The sequence below is a fragment of the Stomoxys calcitrans genome, chromosome 1, assembly GCF_963082655.1.
Source record: "Stomoxys calcitrans chromosome 1, idStoCalc2.1, whole genome shotgun sequence".
In the NCBI taxonomy this organism is placed as follows: domain Eukaryota; kingdom Metazoa; phylum Arthropoda; class Insecta; order Diptera; family Muscidae; genus Stomoxys; species Stomoxys calcitrans.
This window is the reverse complement of record NC_081552.1, coordinates 270307725-270331543: the sequence shown is the minus strand read 5'-3', so window position 1 is coordinate 270331543 and position 23819 is coordinate 270307725. Positions and strand designations below refer to the sequence as shown.

The window sequence follows — 23819 nt, the reverse complement described above, 5'->3', positions numbered from 1 at the left end:
TATTATTCAATGAAATAATTTAAGAACCGTCATTGACATTCCGAATGCATTGTTCCATTTCATTATCATCATTATTTGGTCATTTTTTATATGTACAATACATACGACTATGGAACTACAAAATTTTACATTTTGGAAATGGGGATTTCGAAATCTACAAAGTACACACTCATAGAAAAAAAGTTTACTAATAACAGCAAAAAATGTCTGCTCTACTGTTTTAGCTAAGTGTTTGCAATTTTGAACGTTGCTATTATTGGCGAACTCAAACACTTCAAAGTGAACAAAATGTTTCCATACGCACCACAAATCCTTGTAAGTGCTACTGAATGAATGTGCATCACCCTTCGTCTGTACTAAATAAAAAATTAACCCCTTTTTTGGAACACTGATCGTAGCATATGTGGTCTGCCAGGTCCATATTTTTCGGATTTTGTAGTTTAAAGAAAATATTTTGTTTGTGAAAATGAAGAAACGCAATGTTTGCTAAAACAAGAGTCATATGTTTGCTAACACAGCAGACATAAACTGCTGAATTAGCTTTTTTTTGCTATTTTCTTTAACAAATATCATTGATTTTACAAAGTCTTGATGATGGTAAAATTTGATGATGAGAAACCAACTAACAAAATTTTCCAAATTCGTCTTGACATCGGTACGACAATCAGATGAATCATCCGATATCGGATCCGATGTCTTACCGACATTGTAACTAAAACCGATAGAAGTGGTTGTCATGTTGTCGGCACGGAACGGCTGAGGGAAATCTGATATATTTACCGCCATATCGTAACGATGTGGGAGCAAAATTCCAGGGAAATACGAATGGGAAATTTTGAATTCGTAGATGATTTCGGACCGATTTCTGGACGACTGTCTTACAACGTCTTACGGCTGTCTGATCAAACAAAACAAAAATTCCAAGGCAATAGTTAACGGCACCACACCCAATTTCAAAAAAAAAAAAAAACAAGTAAGAGCGTGCTAAGTTCGGCTGGGCCGAATTTTATATACTCTCCACCATGGATCGCAACTGTCGAATTCTTTGCGCAGTATCTCTTTTTAGGCACGCAAAAAATAATGAATAAGGACGGAGGAACTATATCAAGTTATAGTCCGATTCGGGGCTCAAGAAGCAAAATCGGGAGATCGGTTTATATGGAAGCTGTATCAAGCTATAAATCGATTCAGAACATATTGCATACGTATGTTGAAGGCCATGGGAGAAGTCATTGTACAAAATTTAGGCCAAATCGTATTTGCGACCAAATTATAATTGCGACCTGTAGAGGCTCCAGAAGTCAAGATCCCAAATCGGTTTATATGGCAGCCATGTCAATTAAAACCGGACAGACAGACGGACGGACAGGCAAACGAACGGACATAGCTAGTTCGCATTAAAATGTCACGATGATCAAGGAAATAAATACTTTATGGGGTCTTAGATGCATATTTCGTGGTGTTACAAACAGAATGACGAAATGTGTATGCCCCCATCCTATGGTGAAAAACAAAACAAACCCACTCCATCACTTTTGTACATTTCACACAGGTGGCAACGAAATGTTCCTATGCAAAAATAAAATTGAACCAAACAAAACATTCCTCCGACACGCTTTACAGAAATCGTTACGACTTCATTCTTATATGTTGGAACAGAAACTAAACTAAATTTCTTCAGACTTGTCGAACGGATTTCTTTCCGAATTTGGAAAGATATATCGTATGTTTCGTCCAATTGTCGGACTTCAAACAAAGTCGGAGCATATTGTTAGCTGTGAATTTTCTGTCCAATCGTCTGCTCGATCTTCTAATTTAAAATTTCCACAAGGAAGAAATATTCTTTTCACAAGGAAGCAATGTTCTTTTCACAAGGAAGAGATGTTCTTGTTCATAAAAAGTATTGACTCTTGTTATTCATTTAGCGGAATAAACGCACTGTGCTTCGCTTCTCATAATGCCATTATTATTTAATGCCACCCATGCCATCTAATTCCCGACTCTCAAACCACTCACCAAAACTAATTATAATTCTCCCTATTCCCACACTCCCCACAGATACAGATACAGCTGTTGATGCTGCTGAAAATGGTGGTGGTAGAGACAATGAAGTCGATGCCACACAACCCCATGCGCCTCAATATTCGCATCATCGTTAGCATTTGCTCGACCGTAGCACAATCGTATGCGAAACACATAAAATTGGTTAATTCTCATAAATAAAGCATATTTTGAAACTGTATTTTATGGAACATATGTAACTGACATTGTTTAACATAATTCCTTCACATGTATCTCATCGCATTAGCCATTGCTACCCATTGTTGTCGTCATGGCCAAAAATTGAGAATCCCCCATAGCCAGCGCCATTTCGGCCGGGGTCTACTCCTCGACCAGCCTTTTGTCAGCTTTTCTTATCATTGTTGTAATAAGTTTGAACAGGATAAGTAGTGATATGCCCTCGGGGGAAATGAAATGTGTGCATGTTCAAGCATGCTGATGAGGGCCATAGAGGGAGGGGCATGCAGGGCCGGAAAGAGTGCGAAAGATAGAGTAAGAGACAGCTTGTATATCCTTTCGGCAAATGTTATTCTTGCCACATTTATTATCCGCTTTGGATGATATTTTCCATGGGTTCGGTGCGGTTCTGTGAAATCAGGCGAGACCACAATAAATTCAGCTCCTCGATACACAATGACCTTCTTTGGTAATTTATCTAAACTTTTAAGTTTTTATGGGTCATTAATTAAATAAATTTCTCTTCTGTTGTTCTCTATTGCTAACCAAGCACTCAGTGGAGTGGTCCGTCCACTGTCGGGTTTCCTAGTTTATGTGTTTTATATGAAAATTGAATTCAATGGGAGGGTTTATTTGCCATAAACTTTTGCCAAACGAAGATGAATGTCTTTGAAGTTTTGCCTGGGATTCCTCTGGCGATTATCTTTAATTGTGCGTTTTGGGAATTGCTGCCAGCGATACCATTTCAGAAGTTTTGGAGATTTAATTGTTGGAGCTAATCTTTTGGAAAATCGTTGCAAAGTAATCAAAGGAACTTCTTTCATTTCGATTGTTTTCAAATGACGAAAACAATGTGCGGTCATTGTTCTTTTGAGTGTAAAACATGCGCTTCGGTTTGCTGTGATAGCCAAAACCAAGCTAACGGTTTTTTCTGCTTCAAAAGTATTGCAGGCTATTTTTTTGCAACAAAAGTCTTCCAGGAGTCTCTTTTAGAACGGAGTCGGAATATTAAGCCAGAGTCGGTGACAGGTTTGAAGGAAAGTGGGCTTGCCTCGACTGGTTTTCGACACGAAGTTGGAGCCAAGGATCAAACTCCGCGGCGCTGGTTAGTATTGTAAATGAGTCAAAACTACTGAAATTTACATATAAAGATACCAAGCAAATTGATTTTTCGAATAAATTCATGAGCATTTCAGTTGCAGTTCCTATTCCATAAGGTTGAAATTTTCCATGAGATGTAGAGTTAAGACTTTCTCTGACCATGCCAATCTCCATATTCTCCATATTCCAGTCGAAGACTAGAAAACGGCTGAACCAATTTTCCTGAAATGTTCACGGATTGTGTAGGATGATCGGGAACGAATAATGGACCATATCTGAAGAATATCTCGGGCATGGCGACAAAACGAATATCCTATAAAAAATTTCGATCTAACTAACCACAGCACTTGTATGGTCGCACTTGTATGAAAAGATCGGCCAAAAATACACAAAACCCAATTTCGATGAAATTTTAAACAATGACGGTGTAGGAATTGAATATCGCCCAAATCGGATTTAATTTCGATATAGCTGCCATATAATTACCGCATTTGTTACCCGACTCGCTTGTGTCAACATGCCCTAGTGCCAAGACAAGGGGCAAACAGCGACCGCCATGTTGGACCCCAGAGCTGGTTGGTCTAAGGAAGGACTGCAGAAAACTCTTCAACAGAGAAAAACTCACAATAGCACACGAATGGAACATCTATAAGACTGAGCTAAAAAAAGACAAGGGCGAGCTTAGAAAGGCTAAGAACAAATCCTGGATAGAATTCTCTAGGCTAAGGAAGATTCTGTCCTCGAGATCTATTACGATGGGGTATATCCAGAAGTCAAAGAATGTATGGACAATATCTAGTGAGGAAACACTAGAACTACTCGTTGATACACATTTCCCGGGAAATTCGCCAACGGACAACGTGGCGCCAGAAGAGGTTGTCACTGATATGCATTCGTCGGAGGCCAACAGGGAAATTGTGTCTGAGCCGAAAATCCTTTGGACGATAAGAAGTTTCGTCTCCTTTAAGTCGCCAGGCCCTGATGATGTATCACCGGTTGAATTACAAGCTGTGTCTGATAGACTGATAGCCGAGATATACTCGACTTGTATCAGAGTGTTATATATACCTGTGGGATGGAGGGACACGAAGGTCATTTTCATTCTGAAAACAGGAAAACCCTACCAGACGAAGGTCAAAGATTTTTGTTCTATTAGTCTGTCATCCTGTATGCTGAAGACTCTGGAGAGATTGATAGAAACATATCTTAAGGCAAAGATCCCTGGAGATCGCCTATCGCGGCAGCAGCATGCATATAGTAAAGGCAAATCCACTGAAACAGCCCTTCACGACCTAGTCGGCTACATAGAGGGTTCTCTAGCTGTCGAGGAATATGCAATGTTAGCATTTCTTGACATTAAAGGTTCTTTCAATAATGCATAAACCGACGTCAATCATGAAGGAGTTGGAGTTTCTAGGCATCAACTCTACCATAAGAAAGTTTATTAATAACTTACTCACTAAAAGATGCATTACGCCGGGCTTCGGACCTATGGATCTAAAAACATGAGTCAGCAGAGGATCTCCTCAAGGAGGTGTACTGTCTCCTCTACTTTGGAATATAGCCATTAACAATATATTATTGTCTCTGCAGGAAAAAGGCGTAAAAGTGGTCGCGTATGCTGATGACGTGGCAATTGCGGTTGGGGGAAAGTTTCCCAGCACTCTAAGAGATATACTTTAGGAAGCTCTACGTGCAACGGCAAAGTGGGCTAGCGAAAGTGGTCTGGGTATAAATCCGTGCAAGATAGAAGAAGTTCTTTTCAGCAGGAGATACAAGTTGCCTACAGTGGAACCTGTCTCCTTGGGTAGAGAGAATGTTCCATTTACAGAAAGCGCAAAATATCTGGGTGTTTTGCTGGACAGGAAACTGAACTTCAAATCCAACATTTTGTAAAGGGCAAGAAAGGCCACTACTATATCCCTGGTAACAGAAGTTACATAGACTTCTATATGAATGGTATCAAAATAACGACCAGGTGGGCTTTGGGGTGTACTCTAAAGATCTAAAACTGGTGTTATTGAAAAGGTCACCTGACCACTGCAGTGTGTGTCAGCAGAGATCCTTGCAATTAAGGAAGTGGTGGAATGGCTAAGACATAATGTCATTACGACGATTGGCATAAATATCTTCTCAGACAGCCAGGCAGCCATTAAATCCCTGGAGAATGTATTTCTGAACACAAAATCCCCCTCGACTGTCGCAGATCTCTCAACGAGATAGCTGAACAGTTCAAAATTCACCTATTCTGGGTGCCGGGCCACAGAGATATCCCAGGGAATTCTAAAGCAGACGAGCTTGCGAGACTAGGAACTACCTTACACACTCCAGGGATACTGGAATCTGTGGGTATGCCTCTAGCGACATGTAAGCTAAGTTTTCAGGACCGAGCCCGAAGGGCAACGAATGATAGATGGTCACAAAGAGGGAGCTGTGATCATTCCAAAACTATGTGGCCTCATCTAGACTTGAAGAGGTCTACTGCTTTGCTGTCATTGGCTAGAACAGACGTCTCAATCATTGTGCCCGTCATGACAAGTCACTGTCAAATCGGAAAACATGCGGACAGACTGAAGGTTGCCAGCAACGACTTTTGCAGAAGTTGTAGGGACATCGAGGAAGAAGAGACTATAGAACACCTTCTGTGTGTGTGTCCCACACTAGCAGTTAGTCTGATTTAGTGGATGTGGACATTCGCAAGTTTTTGGGCGATCTGGATGGTTCAACGGTAGGAACTAGAAGGCATCTTCTTTTTTCTGTTCCTGTGATATCACAATGGACGAAAACATCTAAGTGAGTCTCATGGCAGACTACCACTTAAACCTAACCTACCCGATTTCGCTGAAATTTGAAACGGTGAGTTGCTGGAGACTACCGAATATCTGAACCGAAGATGGTTCATATCGGACCGTATTTAGATAATATCGAAATTTTACGCTACTAGTTTTCGTTAAAAACTGTAAAATTAGAAAAAGGATGGCAAGTTTTGAGCTACGAATGTAGCCAAATTATGTTCTAGCAGCTCTTTAGTTACTTAATAATCTCTTGTGTTCAAAAATTGCTTCAATCACTGTAGACACAGTTCTGGCTCTGGCACAGTGGTCGAAACGCTTCAAATCATGGTTGGTGTGGTGTAGCTCCTGTGGCTTGCATTTTTCCATTGTACGAAAATTTTCGATCATTTAGCTCATCTCGAAAGAGCGATTAACACATCATGATTTTTGTCCTAACGGACAAATAAAATTAGGAAAAACCATGGCCTTCGAAAAATGTTACCTATCCGATTGAAATATTCCACATAAGTTTTGAATGGATTGCAAATAGGGCATATCGGTTTCTACTTGGGTATAGGGTATATGGGTGTAATTTTGTTGTTGGTCAGCAAACTAATTAATTTTGTAATTTTTGTTTCTAACTATTCTTGCCTTTGCCAAAGCCATCGACAACCAAGTTAGCTTGCCTTTAAAGGCTGCATCGTCTCACACTGGTCCTTTATGGCGAACCAGCCGACAATTAATTAGGCGTTTTGCGGGGCTTAATTTATTTCAACTCTTTCGTTTGTATCATCATTTCATATTTGAAAGTGGTGTCTGTCTCTCGCTCGGTCAGAGATTTCCATAACCGCAAATTTAATTGATGCCTTTTTAACAGGGTTTTAATTTTGTTTGCATTTCCATATGAAGGATGGGCATCATATGAAGATGAGCGAGAGCTTTATCCTTCCCTAGTGATTTAGCCACATAGCAAATATGCCAGAAGAAAAAGCATCATATTTGAGTTTTGCATCACAAGCAACGAACGGAAAAGGAAACATAAAACGAAATAATGACCGGAAAGTTTCTCTAAAGTACAACTTCAAATAATAACCGAACTTTTTTAATATCCACCTACTCGTGAAATATAAACGGAGAAAGCATTGGAAAAGGGGGCCAACGGAGTGGCAGCCATAAAAAGATAGCATCCCAATACGAATAGGAGCAGTTACTGCAGTACTCCAGTTCACAGTTTACAGTTCACATAACCCAACAACCGGCGACTTTGGCCTATACCAAGCCATCGCATACAACATTCCGATAAACTCCGGCATTCCTGTTGAATGACTGCCCTGTGTTGCAGAGGCCCCGAAGAGGGGGTGTTGCACAGTCACAGAAAACAAATACCAGGCTATCATTTTCATTTGTAACAAAATGACGAGTGTCCGTCCCTCTGGCCGCCTGACTGTATGTGTGCTGCTGCCACTGTTGCTGTCTGCCTGCCTGCCTGCCTGCCTTAGACTTCACATCAAGGAGGTATCTGTGTGAGATTGGCTTTGTGGACCAGAGGATATTGTTGAATGATAATATTTGCTTTGGAATGACTGCCCGAATTGTCTGCAAAGTTAACAATTGTCTAAGTGGTGTGCCATAGACATGGCTACGGCCATTTCGATTGCCCATCAACCACCCCACCACCCCTTCGCCTCGTCGGTTTTTTGATTGTGACTGGCACTTGCCGTAACTGCAGACTTTTCATTATTTTTGGGATATGCACAATTTACTGCCAAATTGCCTCCATGTTAAAATATTTATTAAATCTACGCTCTTTTCTTTTTTCATTTGCCATGGTGATTGCAATGTTCACTCTACTTGCAAATTGGCCAGTGCTTTACGAAGTGAATTCGCTTTTTGAGTGCAATCAATTTTAGTTGTCATGATAGATTTCAAATTTCCAAGGGAAGATTCATGAAATTTCATGTGTACCCTCTCCTTTTAGTCGCCTTAAAGAAATGCAATTCCAAATATCGTCCCTTAGTAGCCCAAAACGGCATAGAATTTGCAAATAGTTTCACTTGTTTCAATCTGTTGAGCAATCATTTGTACATAGACTATCAGCAACAAGTTGCTGTTGCAACGTATCTATGATACACGAATGGCCAGATAGAAGTTTTATACCCTCCACCATAGGATGGGGGTATACTAATTTCGTCATTCTGTTTGTAACACCTCGAAATATGCGTCTGAGACCCCATAAAGTATAAATATTTTTGATAGTCATGTAATTTTAAGTCGATCTAGCCATGTCCATCCGTCCGTCCTTTTGTCTGTCGAAAGCACGCTAGCCGCTTGAAATTTTGCACAAACATTTTTTATTAGTGTAGGTCGGTTAGGATTGTAAATAGGCCAAATCGGTCCATGTTTTGATATAGCTGCCATATAAACCGATCTTGGGTCTTAGCAGCTTAAGCCTCTAGAGGGCGAAATTCTCTTCCAATTTGACTGAAATTTTGCACGAGGTGTTCTATTATAACTTCCAACTACTGAGGGAGCAATTCTCGTCCGATTTGACTGACATTTTGCACGAGGTGTTTTGGTATCACTTCCAACAACTGCGCTAAGTATGGTTTAAATCGGTCCATGTTTTGATATAGCTGTCATATAATCCGATCTTGGGTCTTGACTGCTATGACCTCCAACATTCGTGCCGAGTGTGGTCTGAATTGGTCCATAAGCTGATATAACTCCCATATAAACCGATCTCCCGTACGTACTTCTTGAGCCTCTAGAGTGCGCAATTCCAACCCAATTCGGCTGAAATAGTGCACAATGAGTTCTACTATGACATCCAACATTCGTGCCGAGTATGGTCTGAATTGGTTGATAATCTGACATGGCAAATGCGATCCATGGTGGAGGGTTAAGAAGATTCGGCCTCGCCGAACTTAGCTCGCTTTTACTTGGTAGCTGAACGTTTAAAGCACTGATATTGAATGAAACTGACAAAATTTCCAACTTAATAATAATTTTTATTTCATCATTATAACTCCTGGCAACGCAACTATAGCTGAGTTGCAATCCCCCAAAAAAAAACCTTTTCACAAACTAATCTTATCCAGTGTCTTGGAGTCGCAGGTTCACATTCTTTTTCTTGCGTCGCTTTTCAAATTCCATGTGTTTTTCCCAGCAAATTTCAAAAACAATTTGGCATCACCTTTACCACATTCCAATTCATCCGAGATGAACATTTTATTTTTAAATTTTAAGCTGTGGGTTGATTTCTGTCTTTGTTCCACGAATTTGGTTTACCTTAACTAAGCTCTCACAAATATTTTTGTTGAAAATTCTCTTAATTTGGGTACCTTGTAATCGTACCAAAGCCTCTTTTCGTTGAACAGAGAAAACATACTCTAGATTGAATTCAATTTTCAATGTTATCTTAAAGGCTTAACAGGAACGCTCGAATGGAGATTGAAGTTCTTTGTGTTTGTGTGGGGTTTCGCATTGTACACTTGGCCATTATTGTGGTTTTCTGCACAGGGCTGCTTTTGCTCGGCACCCATGTTTGTCCTTTTTGTGAATTTGCTCCATAAACCTAATAAAAACCAAAACAAACAATAAAAATGTCAAAGGATTTTTCCATTAAACCTCAACCATTAGTTTTATGATATCTCAACCCTGCGGCGCTGTCGCTTCTTTGACTTTGGGCGAGAACGCCTTTTTATTTATTCAAAAAAAAAAAAGAGAACTAAAGAAAAAAGCGAGCAAAATAAAAGAATCATGTCAATCCAATTTCGGTTAAACGAACACTCACTCATTCGCTTATGCGACTTTAATTTAACCCTTAAAAGTGGCCCATATTCTGTCTGCGCCGCACAAGTGTTGGAAGGGGTTTCCTTTTAAGCCTTAGTGATTAAACTTCTTTCAGTTCAACTTTAAAAGAGAACCGACTCAGAAACGGTAAGGAAAACCTCCCAAAGGAGGATTTCTGGCAATATGATTTCTGTTTGCATTGTCTCAATTGGAGCGAGCGAGTGAAGCTGGAAACTCTACTGAGGAGTACAATAGATGCCAAACTTTTGGGGAGCGGGGGAGTGGCATGCTCCACAGGAAAATTTGTCATGTGGTAATAACTCGACTTGGAAATAAACAACTGAGATCTTCCCCGCCACCCCTTCATTCGCAATGCTTTTTGCGGTATACAGGAATCCTAATCCTTTCTGTTTTCTGTCGACTTGCTAGTTGCTTTGCCTGCCTACTCCATTTGTTCTGCTATCAGCGTTGATGACCGAATTGGACCAGAGGTGTTATTGTCCCAACCATAATCATAACAACAAACAAAGAAAAACCCCAACAAAACATGTCCTGCATAAAATCATTTGGAGCACAACAGAAAATCAACAAACTCATCAAAAGCAAATGACCCCTCTTTAGTGCTTTGCTGCGTACATGACATATCTATGATGACACCAACAAAAACGGAAAGTCCCAGCAAACATTTCCCATCATAAGAAGAGTCACCAAGGTTTTTAACATAATTCGCTCAAACCTTACCTGCCCACATCTAGACACACCATTGGAATTCGTCGAACAATTTGCTTTAATCTCTATAAATATGACAGTGGCAATGTCTTCCCGAAACTGTTCGCTGGGCATTGTTTACTCATTCGCAGCAAATGGGCCAATTGGCGCTTGTCCCCAATATGTGCTGTGCTCGCGAAAATAACTTTTACTGCCTATTTTGTGGATAGTTGTTTCGATATTTTTTTTTTGTGGTGGGTAAATGTCGACATTGGAAATATTTTTGGGAGGCATAGGAAATCAGTTTCGTCCCTTAAGGTAATAACATCCATAAAATGGTCTTTATGTTTCATTGTCTAGAACTTCCCTACACTACCGTCCTTTGTGGAAAGCCTATTATAACTTGAATGCATTGCATTTGTTTGTAACACCCAATAGGAAGAGTGATAGACCCATTGATAAGTTTACCGATCGACTCAGAATCACTTTCTGATTCGATTTAGCTTTGTCCGTCTCTCTGTCCGTCCGTCTGTCTGTTAATTTGTGTACAAACTACAGGTCGCAAATTTCATCCAATCGTCTTCGAATTTGGTATGGGCAATGGTTTTCGGCCTAGAGACGAAGCGTATTGAAATTGGAAGAAATAGGTTCAGATTTGGATATAGCTTCCATCTATATGTTCGTCCGATTTGCACTAATATTGCAATAACATAGTAATTTTTTAACCGATTCTCTTGAAATTTGGTAGGAAGAATTTCCCTATGACTCTCAATATTACTGGTGAACTTCATAAAAAAAAATAGGTCCAGATTTGGATATAGCTTCCATATATATGTTCCTCCGATTTGCAGTAATACAGCAATTAAATGGTCATTTGTTAACCGATTCTCTCGAAATTTGGCAGGAAGGGTTTTCTTATGACTTTCGATATTACTGATAAATTTCATAGAAATCGGCTCAAATTTAAATACAGCTCTCATACATATGTATCGCTCGATTTTCACTCCTAGACCCACTGCAGGCGCATTTATTGACCAATCTTCCCAAAATTGTTTACAACGCTTTCCTTGACGAATTCCGAGGTCCATCAAAATTGGTTCAGATTTAGATGTGTCCCCCACTTTTGGCACAGTTAGACCACTTTTGGCACAGTTGTTGGAAGTCATACCTTAACGATATGTGCAAAATTTCAGCCAAATCGAATAGGAATTCCGCTCTCTGGAAGCTCAAGAAGTCTAGTCGGGAGATCGGTTTATATGACAGCTATATCAGGTTATGAACCGGATCATACTTAGGACAATTGTTGGAAGTGATACCACGTGCAAAATTTCAGCCAATTCGGATAAGAATTGCGCTCTATATATCAAAGCGTGGACCAATTTGGCCCATTTTCAATCCCAATCGACCTACGCAAAATTTTGCCCATGAACATTCCACTAAGGAACAGGGGCAAACTTCTCACGTATCAATGAGTGCAGTCCTATTCAAGTTTAAGATCAATGATAAGGGGCCTCCTTTTTATAGCCGAGTCCGCACGGCGTGCTGCAGTGCGACACCTCTTTGGAGAGAAGTTTTACATGGCGTAGTACCTCACAAATGTTACCAGCATTAGGAGGGGAAAATCACCGCTGAAAATTTTTTTCTGATGGTCTCGCAAGGATTCGAACCCAGGCGTTCAGCGTCATAGGCGGAGATGCTAACCTTTGCCGTCCTATCGACCTACGTTAAATAAAAGTATTTGTGTAAATTTTCAAGCGCCTAGCTTTACTCTCCCTCGAAAATTAGCTTGCTTTCGAAAGACAGACGGACGGACATGGCATACCCACATATTTCAGTTCCCCCGGAATTTATTTATTATTATTTTTTATTTAAGGTATTTCCTAATCTTGCAAGCTTGTCTGTTGGACAATTCAGTCAGGCGCAATTTTTGAATTCAGGATACGTCTACCAGGGAAGTAATCGCTGCTTCAAGCCAGCATAGCGTAGAATAACAATGTCTGGGTATCACGCAGATACCCAACCTTCATTCAATTTTCCTTGTACTTGTGCAGCTCATTTTTTTAGAAGGATAAGTGATCTTGCAACTTTGAATCACTTTTTGGGTCATATAAAAATTTTCATAGCAGACAGACATCATGGTGGAATTATTAGACGAATCTATGAGCAAGATGAACGGAAGATCAAATACGAGTTGGAAATAGCTTAAAAATGGATTGGCAGAAGGCAAAGGCTTCTGGAAGACCAATAAATTTGTACTCAAAACACTCGAATAGGACAACTAGCAACACCGCGACCAATTTCATTAACAGTCCTGGAAATAAGTGATAAGTCATTTCACAAAATGAATAAAAAGAAGAAAAAGCGTGTCAAGTTCGGCCGCGCCGAATCCTCGGAACCCACTGCCATGGATTCTGCTAAACATTAATACAAAATAAATTTAGTTGAGGGACATAATTTTTTTCTACATACCAAACTTCTGTCAAATCAGCAAAACTTGATGTTTCTAGGAACCGAATAAGGATGATCGAGAGACCGGTTTACATGGGAGCTATATAAGGTTATGGACCGTATTTGGCATAGTTGTTGGAAGTCGTTACAGAACACCGCAACCAAAATTTCGACCAAATCGGACAAAAATTGCGGCTTGTAAGGACTCAAGAAGTCAAATCGGTTTATATGCGAGCTATATCTAAATCTGAAGCTATATGGCCCATTTGCAATCTCCAACCACCTACATCAATATCAAATATCTGTGCAAAATTTCAAGCGGCTGGCTTTATGCGTTCGACCGCTATCGTGTTTTCGACAGACGGACGGACGGACATGGCTAGAACGACTGATAATGAAGAATACATATTATATGAAGATTAAGTACGGTTGAAATCGGTTCAAAACCTGATGTAGATGCCATATAAACCGATTTCGGATCTTGACTTCTTCAGCTGTTAAGGGGCCCAATTTTTTCCGATTTGCCTGTAATTTGGCATGGAGTGTTTTGGTATCACTTCCAACAATTGTGCTAAGTACGGTTCAATTCGGTACATAACCTGGTATAGCTGCCATATAAACCGATCTGGGATCTTTAGTTGTAAGCCGCTAGAGGGCGCATTTTTCATCCGATTTGGCTGAAATTTTCCATGGGGTGTTTTGTTATGACTTCCAACAACTGAGTTAAGTATGGCGCAAATCGGAACAACCTAATATAGCTGCCATATAAACCGATCTGGGATCTTGACTTCTTGAGCCTCTAGAGGGCGAAATTCTTATCCGAATTGTCAGAACTTTTTTACAATGGCTTCTCCCATGACCTTCAACATGCGTGTTCAATACGGTCTGAATCGATTTATAGCTTAATGCAGCTCCCATATAAACCGATCTCCCGATTTTGCTTCCTGAGCCCCTACAATAAGCATTCAATTCGTTTATGGTCCACATCGGACTATGATTTGATGTACCTCGAATAGCATAACCAATCTTATTCATTATTCTTTGTTTGCCTAAAAAGAGATACCGCGCAAAGAACTCGATAAACGCCATCCATGGTGCAGGGTATATAAAATTCGGCTCGGCCGAACTAAGCACGCTCTTACCGTCAGGCCGGACAAAATTCGAAATTAAATTACTATATTTTATGGCAGTGTACAGTTGTCAGCATATTTTGTTCGCAGTTTTTAATTAACCATTTGGATTTAAGTTGTTCGGGAAGATATTTTTGAGATGCATTCGTCCGTGGTCATCTCCGTCTAGTCTGTTTTGCATTGTGTCCTCGCTGTGACAGAGTTGATGCTTAATCATGTGTTGGTTATTGACACACTTGGTCGCATCAATAAAGGGCAAAGACAAAGACATTACCGTCTGTCTGCCTCACAGTGCCCCATTATACGTATTAGACGTATGTTGGCGTTGTGTTGGCGACAACAGTTATTTGTCTAAGTGTTGATGTTTACAGCCACTGCGAGCCACTGCCACGTACTTCCATCTGACATTTGTCAGTCTTAATATCCCTTTGTTGCACTAAAGTTTTAGTGGTTAGCTGCTCTCTCCACGGTGTGAGAACCTCTGTTGTTTGAATTATTTCCATAGGATGTGAGCATTTTTGTAAGCTCTGGTCAGGAGTTTGTGTTTCCTCAACGGTAAAGTGTAGAGAACAAATTAAGACTGAAAAGAATCGGATTTTATCTGATCTGAAAATTTAACTTCTTAAGAATGGTACGATTTACTTATTTTGTCAAGAAGAAGATCATTCTTCACCACGACAATGCGAGCTGTCACACATCGGCTTAAACATCTGCATTTTTGAGCACTCAAACCATCGATTTGATGAGCCATCCTGACTTGGCAACGAATGACTTCATTTTTTTTTTTTGCCATACGTTAACAATGAAATGAGAGGTCAACGTTTTGCGACGCCTAAAGAAGCGATTAACGCGCTCAGAATGCATGTTTTGGAGATTCCTCAATCATCGTGGCAAAAGTGCTTCGACAATTGGTTCAAACGCATGCAAAAGTGTATAGATCTTGATGGGGAATATTTTAGAAAACAATAAAGCGATTGTCGATGATTAAAATTTGTTTTTGTTCTCTAATCCCGAAATATAAAAGGTAACCCTCGTATAGTAGCTCACAAATTTCGTCAGCATTAGAGGGGGATAACCACCGATGAAAATTTTTTACGATGTTCTCGCCAGGATTCAAACCCAGGCGTTCAGTGCCATAGGCGGACATGCTAGTCTCTGCCCTGCGGTGGCCTCCAATTCATTTCTAAACTATTTGAGTGTAACTCTCATTTGCACCCCTCGCATACTGCGTGCTACTTTTCTACCAACGGGGATAGAATTACTTTGACTGGAAGAAGTTTCGCTTGTGACGGCGAGCTTTATCCCATTCCGTGTATGCGGCAACATCACTTAATTAAGGAAATGTCCGTTAGTTCTATGGAAAACAATTCCATTTTATGATGTGGCAGTTTTGGCGTCAAGGGATCGGGAATATTTACTCACATGTCTGGACAAAGAGTAAAGTCTGGGAGTGGGTATTACTTTGTCCTCAACTTTTTGTTGTTTTACACAGGTGGGCCCATTAATTCTCCCATTTTGCTTATGCCAGTGTACAAACTCGTATGCCAATAAAGCCCTCATAGTACACACCCAACAAAATTAAAGGATTTTACGGTAATTATGCTATTTAGGACATATTAACTTAAATTAAATGGATTTGCATGTCAATCTTATATGAGCTCATCATATTGTATAACAGTCGTGTTGTGTAAACATTGAACTCGTTTTGTATTAGAAAATAGGCAAGTATCAACCTTAATTGTAATAATCACATATTTTAGTTTGTTTATGGGCAATTAAAATGAAAACTGCCTAGAGGGACCGCAATAAGAGCAGAAAATTCAAACAGATGTCAATAATAGTTTTGCTATTAATTAATTGACACCTTCCCCTTACGTTAGTGTGAAAATTAATGTTTAGGAAGCTTAAGGAGTGATGTTTTGCAGAGTGCTGGTCTGCTTATTTTAACCCATTAACGACAAATGGGTAGAAAAAACCCAAGGATAGTGCTGTTGGGAAAGGGGTATTCCAACGAAATTTGAACTAGCGTAAAGTGGTCGAATGAAACTAGTCAAAAGAACTTCCCTTCATATGAGGCCATGTGTTGAGGAAAAAATGGTTTGCCGAAAGTCGCCAATTTTTTATACCAAAAAAAAAAAAAATCAAACAAAAAGTTTTCTTGAAATTCTTAGCAGTGAGATTTCTGGAACCTGTTTGTGAAAACAGGTGAAAATAGGGTACTACGTTTTTGTGATATCAGAAGGGGGAGCGGACGCTCCCCCTTACCCTACTTTTCATATGGGACTCAAATGAAAGGTATTTATGAATAGGAAACGTATCTGGTATCTGATATCCAATTGTCGGACCAAGTATTCGGCGGAACACCCCAACCTCCAAAACACCCCTAAATTGGATATATATACCGACCGTTGCAATATGAGACTCAAATGAAAGGTATTTGCGAGTAGAATACGAATCTGATATCCACATGTGGGACCAAGTTTCTTGGGGTCCACCCCTTCCCCAAAACACCCTCCAAACAGAACTTATTTACTGACCATGTGATTATGGGGCTTTAATAAATGGTATTTGAGTGTAGAATTCGAATCTGATATCCAAATATGGGACCAAGTGTTTGGGGGGCCGTCACTTCCCAAAAACATCCCCCAAAGGGGACAAATTTACGACCATAGCAATATGGGGCTCCAATGAAAGTTATTTGGGAGTAAAGCACGAATCTGATATCAACATTCGGGAAAGTGTCTATGGGGCCACCCCACTCCAACAACACCACCCAAATAGGAAGTATTTGCTGACCATTGCAATATGAGGCTCAAAAAAAAAGGTATTTAAGAGTAGAACACGGATCTGATATATATTTTCAAAGCCAAGTCACTGAGTGGTCGCCTCATCCCCCAAAACGGGTTTGCCAGTTTGGAGAACTATGCCGGCTATAGAAAAATGGGCCTCAAATGAAGGGTATTTGGGAGTAAACTACGAATCTGACATCAACATTGGGGACCAACTGTCTAGGGACGTCCCGCCACCATAACAACCCCCAAATAGGACGTATTTGCTCACCAAAACAATTTGGGTCTTCAAGACAGTGGAGCTGATAGTTTTCAGGGCCCATACCCCAAAACGGGCACATTTGATGGCTTTTGCAATAAGGGGTTTAAGTAAATGGTATTTGAGATTAGGACTCGAATTTGATATCCAATTTTGAGGCCAATGGCAACATGGAGTTCAAATAAATGTTATATAGGTATATGAGAATACAGCATGTTGTAGCTGATATATTTTCAGGCTTAGTGTTTGGGGGACCTCCCCACTCCCTAAAACATCCCTAAATCGGACACATTTACCGACCATGTCAATGGTATTGGACGTAGAGCAAGAATTGATACCCACTTTCGGGACCAATTTTCTGGCGGTCTACCCCTTTCCCAAAATACCCCACAAACAGCAATTTTTTACTGACCATCGCAATATGGAGCTCAAGTAAAGGTATTTGGGAGTGGAATACGAATTTGATATCGATATGGGAATCGAGGGTCACGCATTAATGGGTTAACAAGCTTATCCAATTATATGATATTATGAAATGATTTTTGTGCACTCTTTCTCCATATGGATTTGTTAAACATTAAAGTTAAAGTTTTGTAGTGTTCAAACCAAACGTTTTTTAGCAAATAAAATTGCAGCGTTTTTAAATTTAGTTCTTCCATTGTAGACGACGCCATTCAATATCACTACCATTGATATGAAATATTAATTGAAAATATTTGCTTCTTTGGTCACAAATAGAAGTTTCATTGAAACGAATTGCTTTGCCATGATACCTAAGCAATTCATCTGTGCCGGGGAATGCAAGTTAATCAAGCTAATTTTCCTGGCTCTCCAGCAGCAGCAGCAGTAGCAGGTAAATGGAAATTCAAATCAATGCTGGATTTCCCAAAGCGCAGTGTTTTCCCCCACAACATCAGTTGCACAACATTCACGGCGAAGAAAGTCGCTAGAGCAGTATCGCATTCGATTGAAAAGTGAGTCTTCTTGGTATATCTTTTGCAAATCGTTCGTTCCGTGTGGAGGCAACCATCATTGAGTTGTAGATGTTGGTGAATCTCGCATTGTATCCATTACCTTACCATCCAAGTGCGTCCGTTGCACTGAGTGATTGCAGTGAAATGGCATAGTAATGCAACCGCAATAACAACCATCCATGGTAGACTATAGAGAAGACTACTGCAACTTGTCGTCGCCGTTTCGTGGCAATGATAATCTTTTGTCAACACACAGCATTGTTGCTTCAAAGACTTAACCGTTGTTATGGCATCTGCCCACCAACATTGAATGGATGGAGAAAAGCAAAGAAACGGTCGCAAGAATGCGGATTGCTCCAACTATCCGCTGTGGTACTCAACAATCCACATCGTCATGATGATGTAAAGCATTTCTATGCAATTGATATCAATTCTCCACCGGTATTAGGCGTTGAAATTGTAGCTTCAACGACATTCTATGTAATATAACATTTTTTGGTTTTGGTTTTCGTCGTGGTGGTAAAAAAAAATAATTCTTTACAGTAAGAAATGTCCTCATAAAAATTATATGACGCTTTTTATCACTTATTTGTAATATCTGAGCATTGGGATTCCATGGAAGAGGAATTGCTACAAAAGAAAGAGAATAGAAAACTACAGCGCTAGTAAATTTAATTTTAAAGATGAAATTTTTATGCATTTCAAAGTTGTTAAACGAGAACGACATATTCAATATATTAATTTCGCTTGGTGATGCATTAAGGGACGAAATAAAAGATCTGATGAGAATTGTGGTCTCTAAAACCCTAGGAATGCTTAGCTCTTGAACTATATATTGGAGTAAATGTATGTTCCAATTTGATTGCAATGTGAAGCACATACAGAGACACCAAGAAGAAACATATCATGGTTGTACATCAAAAATGTAGTTTCCCCAGAGTACAGATAAGGAACAATTGATCACTCAAATCCTTAATCTTTTCTATCCGCCGAGTTACACAGTTGTCTTCTGGTTTAAGTCCTGTTACGTCTTGGCTAAACCAATTAAATATTATTGCTGCCATATGATAACAACACGTGAATCCCTAACCTAACTAACAAAGCTCAATAAAAGTATTTATTGCCGGTATAGTTCGCAGATAGAATCGACTTCCGGCCAATATCTATCCCACTTACATTGACATTTAGAAATTTAAAACACTGCTGCTTATTTCCTCAAAAACTTTTTAAGATGATTTTGCTTATAAGACTAGTAAGTGCCTGGGTTCGAATTCTGGCGAGAATATCAATGCTTCTGCAACAGTGGTAATTTTCTCAAATGTTTATACGAAAAGTTGTTGATGAGCAGTACGCTGCCAATCAGCTTTAAAAAGAAGGTCTCCTTCTTATGAGACAAAACTTGAATCAGTCGGTATCAATATACATGAAAAAAGTCACCCCAAAGAATGTTGTGTTGAAAATTTCTCACAACAATTAACCCGAATCGGTCAAATTTCCCTTTTTCATTGTTTTTTAAAGTATCGCTAAAAATTAAACTGCATACATTTTTCCACTCTGCCTATTTTCTCAATGGTAACAAACTAAAAAGTTCCTATGTGGTGTCGCCTACCTTCCATTTGTGATGTGGCGTTGCAAGCAATCCCAATAATTACATTTTTTAATGCTTTTAATTTTTCTAATATACAAGTACGATACAATGTTGCTCCCTCTTCAAGTAATGATACAGATGTGTCTTGTGGCCTGATGTTCATAACATGAAGTAGAACGGCTTTTAAACACTCTAAATCACTGATACTTGGCGTTCCATTCTCCACGAAATTGTGGGGAAAATTTGTCCTAAGAGCATTACCAGGTATCATACTAAATTGAAACTTAAATATTTGTGGTGAGCATATGTTGGGACTGAAATGTAACGTGTAATGAAAACCAAACTCTTGTCGCAAATACTGGTGCATATTGAAATTATTATGGCGAAATTTTTTGATTACAGTAGGAGTTTTTAATAAATGGGTGTCGTTGTGAGAAGTTTGTCCCTGTTCCTTAATAAAATGTTCATGGGCAAATTAGCACATGCAATTTGCATATCGTTGTCGTTCTGCAAAATCTCAGCCATATCGGATAAGAATTGCGCCCTCTAAAGACTCAAGAAGTCTAGATTCGAGATATGTTTATATGGAAGCTATATTAGGTTATGAACCGATTTAGACCATACTTGGTCTAGGTTTTGGAAGTCAAAACAAATTTCTGTATGCAAAATTTCGCCAAATCGCACAATGATCCGGTAATACTCAAGAAGTATTTGGTTAGAAAACAATTTAGACCATGATTGGCATAGTTGTTGGAAATTTAAGTAAAATACATCATGGAAAATTTCAACCAAATCGAATAACTACGCCCTCTAGAGCCTCAAGAAGTCAAAAGCCGAGATCTGTTTATGTACCAATTTGAACCGTACTTAGCACAGGTGTTGGAAGTCATAATAAAACACCTCATTGTGAGCATATATAAGATATGAAATGTAACGTGTAATGAAACCCAAAATGTTTTCACGAATACTGGTGACTATGGCTTAAAACACATGCAAAAACTTTTTGATTACAGCAGATTTAAACAAGCAGGATTTCAATTCTCTATGTCGTTGTATATATATATATATATATATATATATATATATATATATATATATATATATATATATATATATATATATATATATATATATATATATATATATATATATATATATATATATATATATATATATATACATATATATATATATTAAAAAAGTCATGTGATTATAAAAAATTTGAGACAAATCAGATAAAAATTGCGCCCTCTGGAGGCTCAAGAAGTCTAGAACGAAGATCGGTTTATATAGCTATATCAAATTATTTTTTATAGCTATTTCAAAACACGGACGGATGTAGCATTTACTATCCCAACCGACCTACATTTATAAGAAACTAGCCGAACCGGGCCCGCTCTGCTGCGCCTTCTTTAACTCTCTAATATCTTTTTAGGGTGGGGACACTTCGCCCTGAATGCGGATATCGAATTCGTGCCATTGTAGCCTATGACGTTGAACGTGTTCGAATACTGGTGAGACAATCGGACAAAGCGGTGTTTATCCCCTCTTAATGTTAGCGATATTTGCGAGGTACAATGCCATGCATGCTCATTTAAAAAATGTTCCCCAAAGAGGTGTCGCATTGCGGGACGCCGTTCGGACTCGGCTATACAAAAACGTCACTTATCATTTAGTTTTAACTTAAATCGGAAAGCACTCATTGATGGGTGAGAATTTGCCCCTTCTCGGTTCCTGGTGCTAAAGTTCTTTCTTAGGGTAATGTTCGCATTAGGGAAGGGATGGCAGCTTAGACATTTCGACTCCAATATGGATATCAAATTCGTGATGCACTTCCAAATCCCTTAAATTTGAGCTCCATATTCCCATGGCCGGTAAATATGAACCGTTTGGAGGGTGTTTTGGGGCTGGGGCGGCCACCGGCACTTTCCACTGAAAATAGATATCAAATTCGTTCTTTATTCCCAACGGATATGAAGTTCAGTTAAGGGGGTGCTTTAGGGCGTACCCCAAAAAACTTGGCTGCAAAATTAGATATTAAATTCGTTTTCTACTCTGAAATTGCTGGGTACTTAGACTCAAATTTTAATACCATATTCGTTTTCTGATCTCCAATATCTGTTATTTGATACCCTGATTGTGCCCATCGGACCCACTTGCGGATATGAGTGGTGTCTGAATCCCATATATCCGTTTACGGATCCTCCCCCTTATGCCAAAAACACAACCCAAAATCAAAAGTGGACCGATCGGGACAGTATTGGTATCAAATGAAAGGTACGTTTTTGTGGGGGTGTGGTGACCCCCTATACTTCGACTTCGTTATCTCCTCACGCATACTTTTCATTTGACACCCATATTGTCTCTATCGGTCCACTTTTGATTTTGGGTGGTGTTTTTAGGGTAATGGTGGAGGGTCCGCCCCCGTCCGTTATCAATAAATTATAAAGCCTATTACCTCCTGACTGAATCTACTCCCGAATACCTTTCATTTAAGCCCTATGTAGATATGGAAAACCAATTTGTCTGTTTTCAGAAATTTTGGGGTGAGGGCGACTTTCCGGGGTACTTTGACGCAATTTTTATACCATATTTGTATTCTACTCTTTAATACCTTTCATTAGATCTTAATATTGTCCTTATCGGTCCACTTTTGATTTTGGGTGGTGTTTTTGGGGTAACGGTGAAGTATCCGCCCCATTCTGTTATCATTAAATTATAAAGCCTATTTTTGCCTCCTGACCATTTTCGTAATCTACTCCCGAATACCTTTCATTTGAGTCCCATATTGTCATGATCATCAAATAATCCTATTTTAAGGGGTTTTGGGGCTGGGCCGGCTCCCCAGGTACTTGGACCTGGTAAGGGGGAAGGTCCGCCCCCTCCCGATATCAAAAAATTATGTAGCCTATGTATCCTTCCATACCAACCTACACAATCTGTAAAAATTTCAAGCCGTTTTTGAGTCTATAAGGAACAAACAAACCGACAAACCCCCATCCTATGGTGGAGGGTATAAAATATGAATATTAACAATCAGGGAATTTGTTCACAAGCCCTTGTGACAGTGTTAGTCTTAAAGGACACAATTAGTTGAAAATGTTAACATCACCATTCAAAACTACACTAAACAGCTTGAGAATGAATTTAACCACAATGTTCCGTATTAATTTTATTTACAATTTGAAACTTATCTGTTTTGGCTATTTCATAACATTTTAATGCATTTACAAACTTAATATTTGATTTAAAATTCAGTTTCATTTGCTCAACATTGCTAGTGCTGCATAACATCTGTGAACAATCAATGAGGGAACATCACTCAATGAGGGAACATCACTCATTTATGAACATCACACTTTATGACTCTTCCGAACTCAAATTGCAGTGTTTTCTTGGAGAAACTACGCACTGTAAAGATTTTATAAAGTTTGAATTTATCACTTTTGGATATAGGCCAAGGTGTATGTTTAATTTAATATCATTAAACCTTGCTGGATTAGATTTTTTAAACGCAGAAGAAGAGCCAATCTCAGAATGACAGATGGTTGGATGGAATTGGATTTTTCTATCTTTGGTCCCTTAATTTTAGACACCGACTCACTGACACCGATCAATTTGACAAGTGTTTCACTCTCCGCTTAATCTTCTGTACTTCTTAAAGTGCCAATAAATGATTTCGTTGGAATATTTTACAGTAAATTGCATTAGAACCAACTTTCACCCATCTAGAATACAGTCCAATTCGTGCCCTACATGGATATCGAATTGTATTGAATTTCTAAAATTGTTTTGGTAGACACTCTCACCTGAGTAATTTTAGTTGATAGAACAATTCTCCGAAATGGCTTCTACTTTTGCCCCATTTAACTTAAATGTGGTACGTTTTCATTCCCAATAAGGTAAAATAATAAAAATTTGTGTACATTTTAGCAGAATCAATGGCTTGTCATTTGATGCATTTGCAATATTTGCCTTTTTTCTTAAGGCAACACTGTAATTGTCCAATTATCATTTT

General features: G+C 39.1%; 1 protein-coding gene across 2 annotated transcripts in view; it reads left to right on the top strand.

Annotated features, from left to right (window-relative positions):
• Positions 1 to 23819, top strand: part of LOC106095833 (cyclin-dependent kinase 14) — a 423150-nt gene that overhangs the window by 315466 nt on the left and 83865 nt on the right. The gene's annotated exons all lie outside the window — the stretch shown is intronic.